Raw genomic sequence first — 18203 nt, forward strand, 5'->3', positions numbered from 1 at the left:
CCGGGCAGCAGGACCGCAGCCCGACATGCCAGTTGGAAGACCGCGCAACATGCCGATCACCAAATTATGATAGGACTGCTGGTGAAGGTCAGAAATTTTCCGTTTCCATTGCAGCTTGTGCTGGAGCCCAGGTAAAGGGCCGCAGCACGTGCCGGTATGAAAAAGGACAATATGTGCATATCCATACCCTGCGTGCCTTGCACCATTTGGTGCATGGCACATGGTGTATGGCTGTGTGTGTGAGTACTACATGTGCCACGAGGGCCACTTTTTAGTGCTCCACACAGAGGAGGGCCCTATTTGGGGCCCCCAAATGCCGTTTCCGACAGCCTTTTCATGGTGGTTGGACCACCATGAAAAGACTGTGGGAAATGGCAATCATAATCCCCAGGTGGTTTAATTTATATAAAAGGGTAGGGGGCCCGTGGAGACCCCATGCCCTAGGCCCATAAGGGCCATACCCTCCCAAAGCCTCTTTAGGCCCTGGAGACCCCATCCCCCAGGGCATTTTTTAGTTTAAAGGGTAGGGGTATATAAAGCTCCCCTCAACTTAAAAAAAATATTGGCCTCAATAGAATGAGGTCTTGGGGACCGCATATGGCTCAGGGAGAGGGGCCATGCACGCCACTACTCATATTTATTAAATTAACGCCTTGGGGATGGAGTCCCAGGACCGAATACAGCCCATGGAGAGGGGCCACGCGCCCTCCTACCCGGGGATTGGGGTTCCTAGGGCCAAGTATAGCTCGAGAGGGGTGCCTATGTCCCCAGTCCCCTAATTAACTAAATTGGGCCCTGACGGAAGGAGTCCTCTGGGTCAAATAAAGCTCAGGGAGGGGCCTGCACAACCCCCTCCCCTTAATTAAAGAATGCAGCTCTGGGCTATCATTTTATTTTTAGCCCGCAGGCGTCCCGTGGGATCGCTGCAAATTTTAGCAATTTGTTTTCAATTTTTGTCCGGATGTGTGGGGTCATATCTGGGTCCCCCTCATGGTACCTAGAGGTGCACGGTACCATGCCCCCTTATATAATTTTGAACAGTTCAGGACAGGGGACTAAGTCTCTGAGGCCTGTATTCGCTACCAGCAACATTTTTCTCATATTGCTGACAGCTAATCAGGGAGCTCGCTCCCACAGGATTCTGAATCCTGTGGTAGCGAAATGGCCCAAGGGAAAAAAAAGTTCCCTGGACCAATCAGAATGCTCTATTTTTCAGATTGGATTTGAGGGACTCTCATGAGAGTCCCTCGAAACCATCAGTCCAGATATAGAAATATAGTTTAACCTTATTTTCTCACAAACTACTAAACTGATTTACATCAAATCACCAAAATCACATGCTGTGGACCAAGATCTAGCTTCCTGCTAAATTTTGAGTAATTCTGTTCAGCAGTTTTTGTTGAAGCGCTTCTTAAAAAGGTGTATGGGCAATTCCTGGGGATTTTGCTCTTTGGGACCGTTCTTTTCTCAACCCCGCTTGACGTTTCACCCCGAAACTTTCCATAGAGAAATCAGTCAAAAAGGAGCACCTTTTCAGAAAGTTTTGTAGAGATTCGTCAAACGGTGCTAAAGTTATCAGCATCATAAAGAAATACCTTTCCTGTGGGAGTGCAGTTCTAACTATAACAACCCATAAATAAGGAACACACTCCATCCATCAACTTCCAGAATACTTACATGCAACACAATAGGGCCTCTGTTCTAACTGCGTGGACTCACACTGATCTTGACCCTCTTTTGAACAATATTACGAAGAACAACAACCCTCTCCTTTGTCACCACTAGGTTGAATATTACTAGTGTGTGGATCATAGGGTCTGATACCTGACCTCTGCCCATTGCGGAGAGCTCAGCCGGAGATGCTTGGTTTTCTGGCTATTTTTGGGGGTTTTAATTTCTTCAGTGAAATTTATTGGTAAATGAGAGGGCGCTGCCTCACCTCTGGACACCTCTGGACACCGTTAACACCGTTAACACCTGGCGCAGACATGTGAGGGAGGAGGCGCAGGCCCACTACTCTGTGAATTAGCTACCTCTCCACTGCGAGAAGGTGCGCACCCACAACTGTCCAGTTTCCTCCAGTACAGAGACCTGAAAGTGCCTTGGAACTGACTCTGATTGAAGAAAGCCTTACAACCCACTTCCGCCCTGCTGTCACTTCCCTTCTCTTTCACGAGTCCTGAGGCCATGGCCTGTACTCTCCAAAACAAATCTAGTCTTTCTGTTTTGCACTAAATCAGAGCATGTGTTAGAAATGGGGATCTCTAGTTGGCAGGCTGTTACCCTCTCCAAGTAGCGACCCTTGTTCCTAGCTAGAATAAGGGGGATAAACTACTGAAATAACCCCTGCTCACTCCCTTGGTAGCTTAGCACGAACAGTCAGGCTTATCTCCGAGGCAGTGTGTGAAGCATTTGCACATAAACAACAGTAATACCATAAAAGAAATATAAAAGGACACCACACATGTTTTAGAAAAATATCCTATATTTTATCTGTGCAAACAAGACCAAAAACAATAAAATCCACCATACAGTTCTTAGAAATATCACTAAGCTAAGACTTAAAACACAGTTCCTTGAAGTTGATAGCTCCGTTTGGGGCTATCACGGCATCGTGAACAACAAATCCAAACAGTTGTGGCTGACTGCGGCGTCGCGGGCCAGCTATGGTGTCAGGAAGACCCACAAAACCATATCTTTAGAAATGCAGGGCATCAGCGTCGGTTCCAGAGGTCAGTGCAGGAGTTCTCAGGCCCTCAAAGTCACACGCGTTGCAGATTGAACTCTTTGCGGTTGAAGTTGGGAGCACCGGCAGATGTCAGAGCTGTGATGCGGCTTGCGGTGTCCTCAGGTCGTGATGCAGGCAACGGCTGGGTGACAGTTGTCCAGTGGCGTCAGTGAGATCTAGCCTGCGGTGCGAAGTGGTGCGGTACTCATCACGGTGCTGGCAGTTCACAGTGCAAGCAGTGGCGTTATTGTTGCAGAAGCTCTGTTGTCGGCTGATGAACCGGAGTTGAGGGTTCCAATGTCGGGAGACTAAGGCTGCGATGCGGGATGAGGGTGGTGCGTCACGTAACTTACAAGCAGTGCCTTCGAACCTAGGTGCATGCAGCGGCGTTTATGTCGGCATGGAGCGTAGTCGTCGGGGATACCTGGCATCCTGCAGCGAGGTGGTGCGAAGAGCAGTGCCCATAGGTCACGGTGCAAGTAGCGGCTCGGTGGTGGCATTAAACGGCGTTATGTTATGTTATGTTATGTTATATACACTTGTAACGCGCACAGATACTCCAGAGAGTGTGCCGGCGCGAGCCAGACAAGGATAATACAGCCATAGATAAGAAGACTAGAACAGGAGGGTTTTCAAATGCTTTTTAAAAATCGCAGGGTCTTTGATGCCCCTCCAAACCTGAGCCGCCAGCCGTGAGAAAGAGCAGCCGCCCAGTCTTAGGCGCTTAAAACGAGGAGTCTCTGCCAGGAGTTGAGAAGACGAACGCAGCTGTCGCACCGGGGTATAAAAGGCCAGCCTGTTCTGTAAATAAATAGGACCCAAGCCATACAGGGCTTTATGAGCGATGGATAAAATGTTGAATTTTATGCTGGCCTTGACAGGAAGCCAATGCAACAGTCGCAAGTGTGAACGCACACTACCTCTGCTTGAAAGACCCAGCAGAAGACCGGCGGCAGCATTTTGGATCACCTGTAGTTTATCCAACAAGTAACTCGGAATGCCAGCATACAATGGATTGGCATAATCAAGGCGCAAGAGGATTAGCGCACGAACCACAGTTTCCTTCGCAGCTCTGGGCAAAAGAGGAAGAAACTTCCTCAGAGACCTGAGAGTGCTAAAGCAGGAGCCAGTTAACTTCTTTACCTGCTCAGAAAAAATCAGGTACTCGCTAAACCAGATCCCAAGGTTCTTGACAGAGTCACCCTTAGAACAAGGAAGTGGAAAACCAGGAGGCCATCACCTTAGCCCCCAAAGTTTCGGCCAGATTAACAAGCGGAGTAACATAGATGTTAAAAAGGATGGGACTAAGGGATGACCCCTGTGGAACGCCAGTAGCCACTATCTGTGAGGCCGAAGCGCACGGAGGAAGCCAAACCTGCTGAGATCGGCCCTCTATGAAGGACCTAACCCAGCCCCACACCGACCCAGAGATTCTAATCTCTCGGAGGCGATCGAGAAGCAAGGCATGGGACACCGTATCAAAGGCCGCCGAGAGGTCCAGCATAACCAGCGCTGCCCTCCCCCCGGCATCAAGGCACTCTCTAATTGCCTCCGACACCTCTAGTAAGGCAGACTCAGTACTAAAAGCCACCCGAAACCCTGATTGAGCTGGATGGAGCAGGGCAGAGGCCTCCACATAATCCGTGAGCTGATTGGTGACCACCTTTTCACAAACCTTGGCCAGGCTAGGAAGCACAGAAATGGGTCGATAATTTCCCGGGGAGAGAGGGTCCAAAGATGGTTTCTTGAGAAGGGGAAGAATTTTTGCTTGCTTCCAAGAAGATGGAACGCAAGCCTCCCGCAATGACATATTACAGATCTGATTGACATCTGGATTAACACACTCCGCAACAGAAGCCAAAAGTCTGGCCGCACAGGGATCTGTGAGCGAGCCTGATTTTAAGGCCATCAAAATTTTAAGAGAAGTAGAAAGATCAACCAAAAGAAAAAGAAGAGAAATTGTGGGAAGACTCAGTTAACCGAAAGACAGGGATACATCGGGCAGATGTAAGAGTATTGATGGAAAAGGTAGCTTGAATGTCCAAAATGTTGTCATGAAAAAACCTGGCCAGCATATTACTCCAATCCTCTGTAACAAGAGCAGGGCGCACCAAAGCTATCGGAGACATAAAGCTTTTCACTATTGAAAAGATTTCTTTGGAGTTGTTATTCGCCTGGTCAATATGCGTTGTAAAGTATTGACTTTTAGCTGCCGCAATCGCTGCGTAATAACTCTTTTGTTTAATTCTCAACGTGAGCTTTGCCAAGGGGCAATAGCCACTAGAGTGCCAGGCCCTCTCCAACACTTTGCACTCATGTTTCTGGACTTTCAGCTCCGGCAGAAACCACGGTTTAGAAGTCGATTCCCTGGTAAGCTTGAATGGCCGGGCTGACGAAAGAGAGGATACTGCATCAGCAATCCACCTCGTGAACCCGGCCACACACCCTATAAGATCTTGTTGGCGAGGGGGCCTAGAAGCAGCCAGGGAAATCTTAAATTGAAAAGGATCAATTTTAGTAAACGTCAGAGGACGGGAAGAACGCAAAGACTGAACTGGCCAACTAGTGTCCCAGGAGAAACCGATGAAAAAATGGTCTGACCAAGGAACCGGCAAAGGATCGTCCACTACCAAAGGGAAAATCAGAGCAGATAGAGTCGAGAATGTGTCCACACTGATGCATGGGTGAAGAAACCCACTGGGTAAGGTGAGCAAGTTGAAGAGAATCAAGGAAAGCCGCTGACTCTTTTGTATCTTGTTGGTCAAGGTGAAAATTCACATCCCCTAAAACCACAAAGTGGGAAAAGCGTAGTGAGCGTTCAGCTAGCGCAACCCCACAAGATTTCAAAAACGCACTGGCTAAGCTAGGGGGACGATAAATAAGAGAACTGCCTAATGTAAAATTATCCGAAAAGTGGATGGTGAAATCCAAGACCTCCCACCCATCCCATAGGCTAGAAACTTCGCTATTCAATATTAGATTCTCTCTATAGAGAATTGCTACACCACCTCCTCTACCAACAGGGCAGTCCACCCTACAGAATTTAAAACCGACAGGGGTGACCAATGCAATAATGGGGTCGGAACCGACGTCCAGCCAGGTCTCTGCAATAAACAATAAATCGAGGGCATTATCCGTCAGCTATTCAAAGACCTCAGAGTGATGTTTCCTCACTGATCTGGCATTTATCAAGGCGGCGTTGTCGGGGAGACCAGGATCGCAGTGGGAAGTGCGACGGTGCCCTCTGAAGTGCCTTCAGGACACAGACCCAGCAACAGCGTCGGTGATGGCGTAGGGTAAGCTGTTTATTCTGTTGCAGCACAAAACATATAGTTCCCAGTACTGGTAGCAGATGAATTGAGGTCTTTGCTATTCCTGAGCCTTCCTGAACAGAGGGCAATCTCTACCTCAAGCCCTTAGAGAAACTCAAACAAAGAAGTTGCAGAAAGTTATTTCCAGTCCTTTCTCTGCTCAAGACAGAAGCAGCTACTGCAGGCCAACACAGCAAAGTGGTAGTTCCACCTAACAGCTTCTCCAGCTCTTCTTCTTGGCTGGTTTCTGAGTCCAAAAGAGTTCTAAAATCCTGGGGTTTGTGCCCCAATAACTATACCACATTTCCCTTTGTTCTATTGTGGCAGAGAGTGTCTGTGCTCAGTCGAAACCAGTTCTGTCCTCTCTTTCCCAGCTTCCTGGCAGGAGGTAGACACAGCGTTGTCCAAGGCAGACCAGGCCTATTCAAGTGAAAGGAAATCTCCTCCCACTATTTTAAATAAAGACCAGGTCTATTCAGCCCAGTCCTGACTCATCCAGGCGAGGCAGCACAATTCACAATCCCCCCAGTGGCTGTTTGAAGAGAATGCCCAGTCCCTGCCACTCTGTCACTTGGAGCCTAGGGGTCATTGTCGTCTTCTGTAAGTTAGCATGAGCACTCTGCAGATTGCAGGTTTGCACACGTTACTACAAGACTTTATTTTTGCAACTGTCTCTATTACCGTTTTCACATGAGAACCCATCGCTGTGTTCACACTCTGCAGGTTCCTGGGATTTTATATGAACATCGTAAGCAAGGTCGAACAACAATGCCCCTTGTTGTTTTGTTCTGGCCAGGCCCTAGCACCTGGACAAAATGTACCGATGCAGCTGTTGTTTGGGACAACCTACTTTGGTATTATTGGAATACACAAATAGGTAGCACACACTTGCAGAGGGACCTTTCCCGAGGGAAGAGCGAGATAGCACCTATGATGTAGATCTACCATCTATAGGCTTAGGTATGGGGTCTGCGGACAAAGTCCAGAGTTCTTCTAATATATAATCATTCTGCTTCTATGCAAGGAAAGCAAGGTTTGGCTATACTGTCTTTTTATAATGACATCTCCTTTCATGATTTATGGACTAACTGCTATGCTGATCGTATTTGTATTATGCATTTTCCTGCCTGAAGTGGCACATATACTGCATATTAGAACATGTTAGTTAAAATAAATATTTTAAACTGGTTTGTGTCTCTGTCAGATCTTATTGTGGCCAAGTACAAGCGTGCGAGCGAAAAGGTGTGTCTTGCAACCGCGATGCCTGAGAGATTTGGGAGTGTTGTGTTCTGGGGTGTCTATTCACTTGTTTCTCTGTGAGTGAGTAGGAGAGCAAGTGAGACACTATAGCTAGTCGGTCCTAGGCTCATGGGTACAAAGGTGGTAGAATGACTTGGTCCCTATGCACTGAGGTCCCATAATCCTATGCACAGTTTTGTTTTCGGGCAGAATCCCTGCAACATGGCACCGCTAACGTTTGGTCTGGTACTTATACACAGGACCCCTGAGTAGCACTTGTACTTGTCCATGATACCCTCTCACTGGTTCCCAGTGACATCCATGGTGGGGGCTTAGCCTCCTATATTCGTAGGGTATCCCTATTTTTATGTTTTTCAAGCTTGAAGTTTAAAATGTGTTTTTACCTAATTTTGCGCTACAGTTTTACTTGTTTTATTTACTTTAAACATGGCACAACTGGTCGCTATTGCGGCACATATCGGTGCAGCGGTTACAGCTTACTTGACTCAACACTTAGTCCCCGATGCGGGGGCTTCCTTTATTTTTGTGGTTGAGGCAGATCCAGCATACCGCTTTGAGGTATTTTATTCTGGGTCACATTTCTCGCGGTAGATGCGAATGACGTCCTGGGACCATACATTTGGTTTAATGGCACAGAATACAGAAGCATACAAAACAGATTGCTAGAACCAATAAAGACAATAGTAGGTACATTTCATCAGCAGTTCAGATAAAAACAGTAGCTCTTGTATATTCCTATAATGCGCGCCCTAAGTAATTTGCCTAATTTACCTAGCCTAGATCTGTATGTGTAGCATGTAAATACCTGTGGCTATATATGTGTAGTCAAGAAACCCCCAGGAAAGAACCAGTCTCCTCACCCGATGGTTGAGAACGAAGGACCCCATCTCTGCTTGGAGGATGATACCCCCGCAAGGGATGTCAGACCGCTGAGTGTCGAAGATTTTGCATGCAGGACCCCATGTCACCTTGGAAGGAATTCTCTTCTAATTGCAGGGGGTATTAAGATTCTTATATACTAGTGTGGTCATTCCAGGGTTTCTTGTAAAATTGATATGTTTTGAAAACTATCATAAATGTTTTTCCAAACAAATGTGATCATTTACAGCTGGCTGTTGGCCAAGGATTAAAAAAGTGGTGACCCTTATATAGAATAATTATACTGTGCCTCAGAACATGTTCATGTATGTCAGGTACAGGGATTATGGTAGAATACTGAGAGCCTGGTGTCGAAGAGACAGGAGCAAGCGACTAGGTAAAAAATCACCTGTTTAGTACCGTTATTGTCGTGTGGATGGGACAAATGTATGTAATAGGGGTATACATGACAGGACTAGCCTAAATCTCGTGACACAATGGAAAAACACCACAAATACATACATACATACATACAGTAACACACCTAATACTCTAGAAACTCTATTCACCCTGTGATAGGATATATATCATATATCATCAGCGATGAAGGGGATCTACAGTAGCATTAAGTCACTGATTAGTGGTTCCACTACAGTAATGGATCATAGTGTACACAAATAAAAGGACTTTTAATGGGTCTAAATGGAAATATAAATGTGTTTTCCATTTACTGGTAACCACACTGTTGAATAGTTTGTCAAGGCTGTAAAACTGGCTTCAGGGAATTGTTGCACAACTCCAGTATCTGTTTTATTGTGTGGACGCCAATTGCCTCTGGCGTCTCATTTCACTTGCAAGATGAGTTAATGCTTCCCGAAGGCAAGAACAACATTTGGCAAAGAGAAGAGAGCGATGACCCCTTTTAGCTGGTTAACAGTAACAAACATATGCATTGCTTACTGTTCCATTAAATTTACTCTCAAGGGGCCGAGACTTCCTTTTTAAGCTGTAAGTTCAACCTACACACATTCATTTTTTCTATTGATGAGTTCTGCTGGCAGGAATCCCCTCCTGGGAGCCAAGATCTTAAAGGCTTATATGAGAAGGAGAAAATTAACACATCTGATTCTACTCACCTAATGCCAGCTCACACCAATCCGCACAGAAGTGACCAATATGCACTTCTCTGGTGCATCTTTTTGTCCCTCCCATTTCAACCCTGCTCCACTCCTTTCTCTTTTCTATCGACTCACCTACTTCTCCTCTTCTCCCTCATTCCCCGATAGTATTTTCTTAACATTTCTAAGGTAACCCTTCTATGAATAACATGCATACCATTCAGGGAGCATGAGAGGCCCGCCCTTAAGCACTGAGGAGTCACGCCCCCCGCCTTATTGCTGACATAAACAGTATCTGTCAGCCTAATTAAAGGTAAGCCTGACAGACTTTCTTTTTTTCAGACAAGAGCTAATTTCATAGGTACCTGGCTGCCTGAGCTGAACTTTGCCACACTGAATATGACACAGCCCTGTGGGTATGACCAATTCAGCCTGGCAACGTGCCTCGAGGTCCTTCCTCTTGTGATGAAGGGGAGTATCACTGATAACCTTGGACCTGGGCACTACAGTGTTTAGCTCTGAAGTGCACATAGCAGAGTGTCTATCATTGACACCTCGTCACAGAGTGGAGTGGGGTCAGTGTACTGACCTAAGGTCAGCCAATGAGAAGAGGCAACAGTCCCAACCCTTCTGGAATCACTGATGCTTCATTCCCCGAGATCCTGCACAAAGTAAGTGTTATTTTTTTTATGTTCGATATGTTTGTGTATGTATAAATGTATGTGCAGGTGTGAGTGTATGTGCTTGTGAATGGTGGGTGTATGTGTGCTTGCTAGTGATTCATGGGGATTGTTTGTGAGTATTCATTTGGATGGCAGTGTCCTCGCCTGGTACCTTTTCTGGGGGCCAGTGGCCTTCTGTCTCACGGGAACCCTCAATCCCAAATTTTACATACTGGACATATGTGGAGATGAGGCCTCACAGAAGCACCCAAAGAGCTGTTTCCAATTTTTTTATATGAAGGTCCTTAATATGTCAATGAAAGGCATTGTGCATCCAGTGCTGGCGTTACAGAATAGTTATCCACATTTCTGTCAAGAACACCTATACTTTCTGAAGGATGGGCTACCATTATGCCACAGGAAGCTACAATGTATCAAGCATGGGGCAGTGTTATGCCCAGGATAGCCACATATGATCATGAATTCGCAAAATGTGTGAGGTTTGACCACTGTTATGATGATCACGCAACACAGGGGAATTGGAGAAACTTTCCGAACACATGTATGTAACATATGTAACATGTTAACCACTTTCATGCCAGTGATGTCAAATAGAATGACCACGGTCTGAGAAGGATGATCCTCTCTTATATCCTGAATACAAGGAATATGGCGAAGAATGTCTGCTATATGTTAGTGATGCACTTGCATTATTTCAGGGTTAGCTTGAATGGCTCAACCAAAGTTTAAAATGCACTAGAACTTTCTCTTACCTGGGTCTAGTTTTCACTGCCAACGGATCTTGCACGGCGCATATTGCTCATTGTAGAAACAAATTTTCCTAGGCGATCAGCTCATTCTTTAGCCTACTGCAGCCCAGGAGGGGGGGTGCTCTCATGCCCACTTGCAAATTTTCACAATGCAATGCCTTCCGATGGCTACCTATGGGGCCATGGTATGGGGCATTACCAAATGCAATACTATTCAGGCAGAAGAAAACTAATTTTGCCATAGGGTTTTGGCTGCTCCGTTTCCTCTCAGCATTGTATCTGTTACAGTGAATTGAAATTTACCATTTTTAGAAGATTGCATTAGTGCCCATCCTCTCCTACTGTGGTTAGCAGTATGGAAAAACAAGGAGGCGAGCCTTACAAGATATATTATTACAGACTGCCTTAGATGTGATAATGGCATGCCTATCCCTTGGATAGCCGGGAATGAATCTTGTTTGTGCAAGATTGGTTACCAGCATCTCTTTGAGAACCCTGAGGGCAATCATGCTACCAGTATGAAGCAGTTAGAAATTTGTATTGTGATGGAAGATTGGTCACAGAGATTAGAAAGATGAACGTGGCGGTATACTGGAACCTCAGAACGGACAGCTTAATTGCATGGTACCCAACTGAAACTTTGGGCCACTGGGAGCACAGTTTACTGTTCCGCTATAGGGCTGGCACCATCAATCAATCAATCAATCACAGAATTTGCAAAGCGCACCACTCACCCGCGAGGGTCTCAGGGCACTGGGAGGAAGAGTATCAAGTATTTGTCATGCTTCCCCTCCTTGACTCCTTGCCCTGCCCAAGTAATGGGAGCTCAGGTCAATCCACATTGCATTTTCAATTCTTTTGTTTTTTTTATTCCATGTACACAAAGCTCTTTTTGCTCTCCCCAATAAAGAGGTGCAATATAACAGACTTTAGGGCAGCATTTAGTATGCTTCTACAACCCAATGATGATGAGTCAATCGCTCATATGGTTGCCTTTTTAAGAACTGCTGTCCGAGTCTGTTTTCCGAAGAGCAGTGAGTCCATGGTTCCCTCTAAGCTGCGCGCCTGAGCCCGCGCGCATGCTGGAGCGGGTAGTACAAAATTTTGTATACCCCCCCCATTCTGCATGTTTATATTAATCTGAATAATTAACTAATAGTAATCGTATTAATTGGTTTGTAGTGAAACACTTATCAATCATACTAACAAAAGAATTACACGTGGGACTTGCACTTTGCATGGCTATATTAATTGTAAACTAACTTGAGTACGCATATTAATAGTAGGATATTAGGATATTGCATTCTATATGTTGCTTTGGTGATGTATTTGTGATTTGTGCTTTATTCGGTGAGTATAAACCGCTCTGAGTGTTGCTTCTACTAGATAAATACACACACATATGGGTATTAGCAAGGTGATAACATTTTTTTAGCCATTTCTATGTTTTAATTACGTTTTTGTGTTTCTTTTGCTAAAGTTGACCATTTCGGCCTAGACAAGATTGCTGAACGAGACGTTGAATGTGACTGCCCTGACAACACGAGGTTCTGGGTGAAGTGAGCATGCGTCACCGACAGCAGCAGTGGCCTGGACCTGACCCCGGGAGAACATGTACCCTTCAAGGCCGCTCCGGGAACGTCGCCAGTACCAAAGAAAATGACCAATTTAAAAACCGGAACCAGCAAGTGCGATGAGTTCATCTTACAGACACCCTGAGAACTTCACCTCACGACCCCAAGTCGACCAATCAGGACTTTCTGAAGTACTCAATAAAAATCCCAAGGGCCACACTTACCAGTGGCCCGCAATATATTTCAAATAATAGTCAGTCGGCAACGGAGAAGGTTCAGAAGCAGTATTGGCCAAAGCAAAAACTCTATATAGAGGAGCCTCATCGATCCTCACCCATCAGGTGCGCCGAGGAAGACTGCTGGCCCCTTGACAAAACCACACTTATATACATAACAGATTCAGCATACAAAGCCTTACAAGTGGAAAAATACCAGTTAGTCCATGGGCTCCTGGATGAGCTCATACAGTGTTCGGTTTCAGCCTTACACAAAGGGTTGCTATCTACACAGAGGAGGTCGGCAGGGTGACTCCCTTTTTCGTCCCAGGGCCTGCAGGAATTTGCGTGATACTCCCTACAGCAGATGTGACCTTGGGCCTCGGCCGTAAATACCACTAACCTGTCTCTGGGCTGGTAAGAACTAAATCATGAAGATGGTAGGCAAAGGAAAGCACGTGATCTGACACGTGGTCTATCACAAACCAAGATGGCTACAGTATGGTTTTCGTCCCTTTTTGTCGTGCAGTAAGAAACGAAAGGAAACGCTTTTTCTAGAACATATCAATAGGAGTTTATGTAGATCAGAATACCGTCATAGATACATTGTGCTAACTTTACATGGTGCGAATAAACAGAACGAGTGATTTTTATCCTTCACTTTCTAAACCCCGATCTTGATACATTTTGACATTATTTTCATTATAAAAGTAGGTAGGGAATTGAACTAAAAAAACACGCTCTTCCTTGACGAACTCGATTTCCTGACGTTATGCTGACGGAGAGGACGGTGACACTGCTGGACAGCTGTTATCCTGAATCTTTGAGAGACTGAATTGTGGCCTAACTTTGCTGTATAAAATTCTTCCCTGACTTAGAGGACGACTTTTAGCCAGAATAGGTAAATATGATGCTCTGAAATGCTACTGATGATTTCTAACGATTCTTGCAATATTACTCAGATAAAGAATACTTGATTAATTGGCAAATGTGTTGTGTCGATTAATTATAGAAGAGAATCTAGTTTAGGATTTAAAGAGTAGATAAATGATTGTGACACTAAACCAATAAACAACGAAATGATTCATTGCCTTATGAGGGGAATATCTTAGAATTGAAAGTCAATGTATTTAGGGTAAGGTAAAGGTATTCCTTTAATGTCAGCGTTTGGAAGCTTATTTCCCTAGGAAGGCAGATCAATGGAGTGTAAGTATTGGTGTTATGGGCCCCACCAATGGATGTATATGAGTGAATTTGATGTTGAGGTATTTGGTCTGTGACGAAGGGGGAATTTGATGTTCCACGCTGCATCAGTTTTTCTGGTAGCAGAGTTTTGGTTTTTATTGTATGGTTTGGTGATTATTGCTTGTAAATAGCTTATTGATTATTGGTTATTGATATTGGTTTATGTACTAACACTCTATGTTGAGTCGTGTTGAGTTTTATGTTGTTTGCACGGCTTCTGGGATGTAGGAAGTCGGAAGTTTGCAAAGGTTCCATAGTAGAGCAGAGGCAAGTGCTGCTCTCGGGAAAGACGGAATTGTTTTTTATCCTGTAGGTACACAGGAGAAACGTGTGACGATTGAAGTAGCACGACGCATTGTCTGGGTTCGATTCGGTGACATCGCCGTGTGTTGCCATTAGAGACATTTTCTGTGTGAGAGAAGTGTGTATGATAGCGAAGGTTACCTGTGAAATTCTGGTCTTAGGTACCAGGGATCCAAATGGCATTCCGATAACGCTTATCACTGGAAAGGTAATAGGTACTCTCTGAGCTTGTTAGAAGGACAAAGGAGAGGGAAGCGCTGCTTGTTAACGTATGTCATAATTCTGTAGTAGAACAGACTGTTCGCTGTTCTTGGGAAATACAGGATTCTGTGTGAATGTACTACTTTTTCTTGTGTGAAAGTGCGTGAATGAAAAGGCATTCGGGTTAATTGTGAAACTCTAGTTTTATTTCTCAGGAGCATTGGGTCTCCAACTATGTGTCTTAGTTCTGGAGAAACGGTTAGCTAATGCTTGTTAGAAGGGTGAAGTAGAGGGATGTACTACTTTATCAACGGAAGTAACGATTCCGTAATAGGGCAGAGGTAAGCGCTGCTCTCGGGAAAGACGGAATGCTCGTGAGAAAGGTCTACTGCTATTCCTTGGTTAGCGAAGCGGACAATGGTGGTGTTTTTATGTTGTTACTAACAGAATTGTAAAATTAAAACAAAAACTTACCGAGCGGATTTTGTGAAGGAGGGATAGACAGGAGCAGGAGCTGCCGCAGTGGCTGCTGACATCAGAACGACCGCGCTGGGATTGGCCAGTCAGTCGGAAACGTAAAACGCTCCGGATTGGTGCGTTAGAGTACGCCGCGCTAGGAGTGGAGAAATACAGGGCGATGTAAGCGCTCCTGATTTGTGCGTTAGTGTAAGTCGCACTGGGATTTGAGAATTGTGACAGTGACGTAGACGCTCCGGATTGGTGCGTTAATGTGAGTCGCGTTACGATTGGACACAAAAGCGGTACAGTTGTAAAGGAGACTAGTGAGACACATAAAAAGGGAAAATGTATTATGATTCACCAGAAAAGGATAAAAAGTCATGGTTTGGTAGAATTAAGAAGTTGTTTAAGAAGGACAAACCGATTGTGACTAGGGAAGGACAGTTACTTCCTCCACCGAAAACCCCTGCATCCTTCATGGTTGCAAAATATGGATATCACACTTGTATTTGGTTAGATAACTGGGTCAAATATACCGAGAAGGACGGAGTGTTGGCTTTCCCAGAGCATGGTTCATTTAATTTGGCTGTTTTGAGAAATTTGAGAGAGAAAATGATGAATTTAGAACCAAGACATAGACCGACTCAATTTGAGGCTTTGACGGAGTGGGAAGATGAGATGCATGACCGAGAAAGACAGAGAAATGGTAGAGGATATAGGTACCTGTTTGGCAGATCATACGGGCATGAGACGCATGATGATCAAATGAGTAGGTGGCGGAATGCGAGTATGACTGAGGGTTTGTTTCCCGTAAGAACTGCAGGAGAGAATGAAGGACGAAAGGGTATAGAAAAGAGGCATAATGTGGAATCAAAAGGGTATGGAATGAATGAGTCAGAGGATGATGTTCTTGTTGATATGTTTTATAAGAATCCACCACCATACCGACCAGAACCAGAAATATTAAACCCAAGTGCCCCAATGAAAGAAACAGTACGAGTCATAAAATCGGAACCAGAGTTCCAAGATTTGGGAAGAAACAATTCCATTAGAGAGGTAGAGGAGAAGTCCGGAGGAAAATTAGAGGGAGAAAATTCAGCAAAACTAGCAAAAACGACCCTAGAATTAACCGAGAAAATAGGAGAATTGACTAAGAATCTAGAAGCGGTAACCGTTCCAGTAACGATAGGTCCAGTAATGCCTATTTTTGATAAGCAGAAAGATAGCGAACATTGTTTAACAGTCCCTTATAAAAGTAGTAAACTTGTTGAACATCCAAGAATAAGTCAGAGTGAGAATCCATGGAGACAGACTATGAGTTTGATTGAACCAAATTTCTCAAATAACCCGTTTTTAGGTCAAAACTGTACAGAAAAACATATGACGATAATAGAGACAATGTCAGAAACGCAGAAAGATTTTGGACAAGGAAATGTAGAAAAGCCAGTAGGACCATCAACAGAGGAGTTGAGTGAATGGTTGAGAAGCTTGCAAAAGAAAGACAAAGAATCCCAGTTAATAGATGTAGCACAATTACGAATGGTACTGGAAGAATTAATAGTAGGAACTATCGAAACAGAAAAGTTAAAAACTTATCAAGATGAGGAGTTGTTATTTCTGTGCAAAAGTGTAACATGGAGAGCGAAAAGTCTTCATGAAAGATTAGGAGAAGTAGCAAATTAAATGGGTATTGATATGGAAAAGGTAAAAGCCCTACAGAAACCCTATCGAGTAGAGTTCACTGAAAAAGACATTGAAAATATGAATACCACAGGACGAATAGGTCAGATTAAAGAAATAATTATTTTGTTGAAAAAAGGCAGAGATGTGCACAAATGGAAAAGCAGATGGTATCGTAAACGAGACGAAGTTTCAGACAAAATATTTTCAGCCTATCCTGTGAGAGAAAAAGAGAAGGTTGTGACAGAATGCCCTATGAGAGAGATTCCGGGAGGAGGATATGTACATGAGGATATTTTGTGATTTACCAATGACTTTCCTCGACTGCGTTAAAAACCCGTCGAGTGGTATAGACAGGTAGACAGATTTGTGAAACTATCCAAAGTATTGTGGATTGATCTGAATAGCTTGTTTGACATAATAGTACCAGCAGATCTATGGACGGAATGTAAAATAGTAATAGATTGGCCGACACAGGAATACCCAAGAGATCCAAAGACAGGAGCTCCAGACCCCGAGGTAATGAAGAAATATGAACAGGTTATGGCATTTTTGAAAAACACGGTCCCCCTCTAAAGAGACAGATTGGGTGAAAATAGACAGAACACATCAGGAAAGCAAAGAATCAGTTCATGCCTATTATGAAAGGTTAATCTTAGCCTTTAAACAATTCAGTGGAGATGAAAATTTGAGTGATAAAGATTTGAGTCATTTCGTATACAGATTTGTATATGGTCTTCGTCCAGAAATTAGTGAAATGATAAAACAGCATACGGTAGATTGGCAAAATACGAAAATAGACGAAGTATTGAGACATGCTAAATATTTCGGTGATGAAATTGAAGCAAAACAGAGAAAACTGAAAGAGAAGGCTATGTGGGCACAGGTAAAAGTAGCAGAGAGACAGGAAGCACAATTAGCAGAACAAGCTGGGTCAAACCAAGATTTATTCCTGGGAAAAATAAAGGGAATATTGAGGAAGCTAAAAAGAAATTTCCGTGTCATAATTGCGGTAGAATAGGGCATTGGAAATCCGAGTGTAAATTTCCATCAAGCACTAACGATGAAAATCCATCATTGAATCCACAGGTGCAGAATGAGGTGAGTGGTCAACAGCAATGACAACAGCAGGGTGTAACACAACAGAATCAGGTGCCAAAACCACCTTTTCCACAGAGCAAAAATTGCCAGAAGTATAGTAAGGAGAATGGATTCCACAACGAAGAACAGGTAAATCAGCTGCAACGCGCTAGCGCTGCTTCGCAGTATTGGCTGAAACGCAATGAAAGCGATTCAGAAGAGGGATATTGACGGTGCCGAAGGGAGGAAGAAGAGTGCATACTTGGCGCAACTCTAGAAGTAGACCAGACAGGCCCATTCGTAGATGGAAAAGTTAATAATGAAAATATTACTTTCCTAGTTGATACTGGTGCTACTAGATCAACTGTTAGATCAGCTGACGTCAAGAATCTTCCTCTCTCGGATGAAACGATCCAAGTAGTTGGTCTATCCAACAGACAGATTAAAACTTACCTTACAGAACCGGTGAAAGTTAGTATAGGGAAATTTTCTGAAATGCACAGATTCGTAGTGTGCGATACCAGTCCTGTGAATTTGTTAGGTAGAGATTTATTGTGCAAGATGAATTTCACTATATTTTGTACTCCAGATGGAATAGCCTTTGAAACACCAGATGATGACGTGCTGTATAAAATGACCATGGCAAACAGAGAGAAAGAGGTTACAGGAACCTATGCTGTATTCAACCCTGACAAATTACCAAAAGAATTAAAACAATCAGTAAAAGCAGAAGTTTGGG

This window comes from Triturus cristatus, chromosome 3_1 (assembly GCF_964204655.1).
Source record: "Triturus cristatus chromosome 3_1, aTriCri1.1, whole genome shotgun sequence".
Taxonomy (NCBI): Eukaryota; Metazoa; Chordata; class Amphibia; order Caudata; family Salamandridae; genus Triturus; species Triturus cristatus.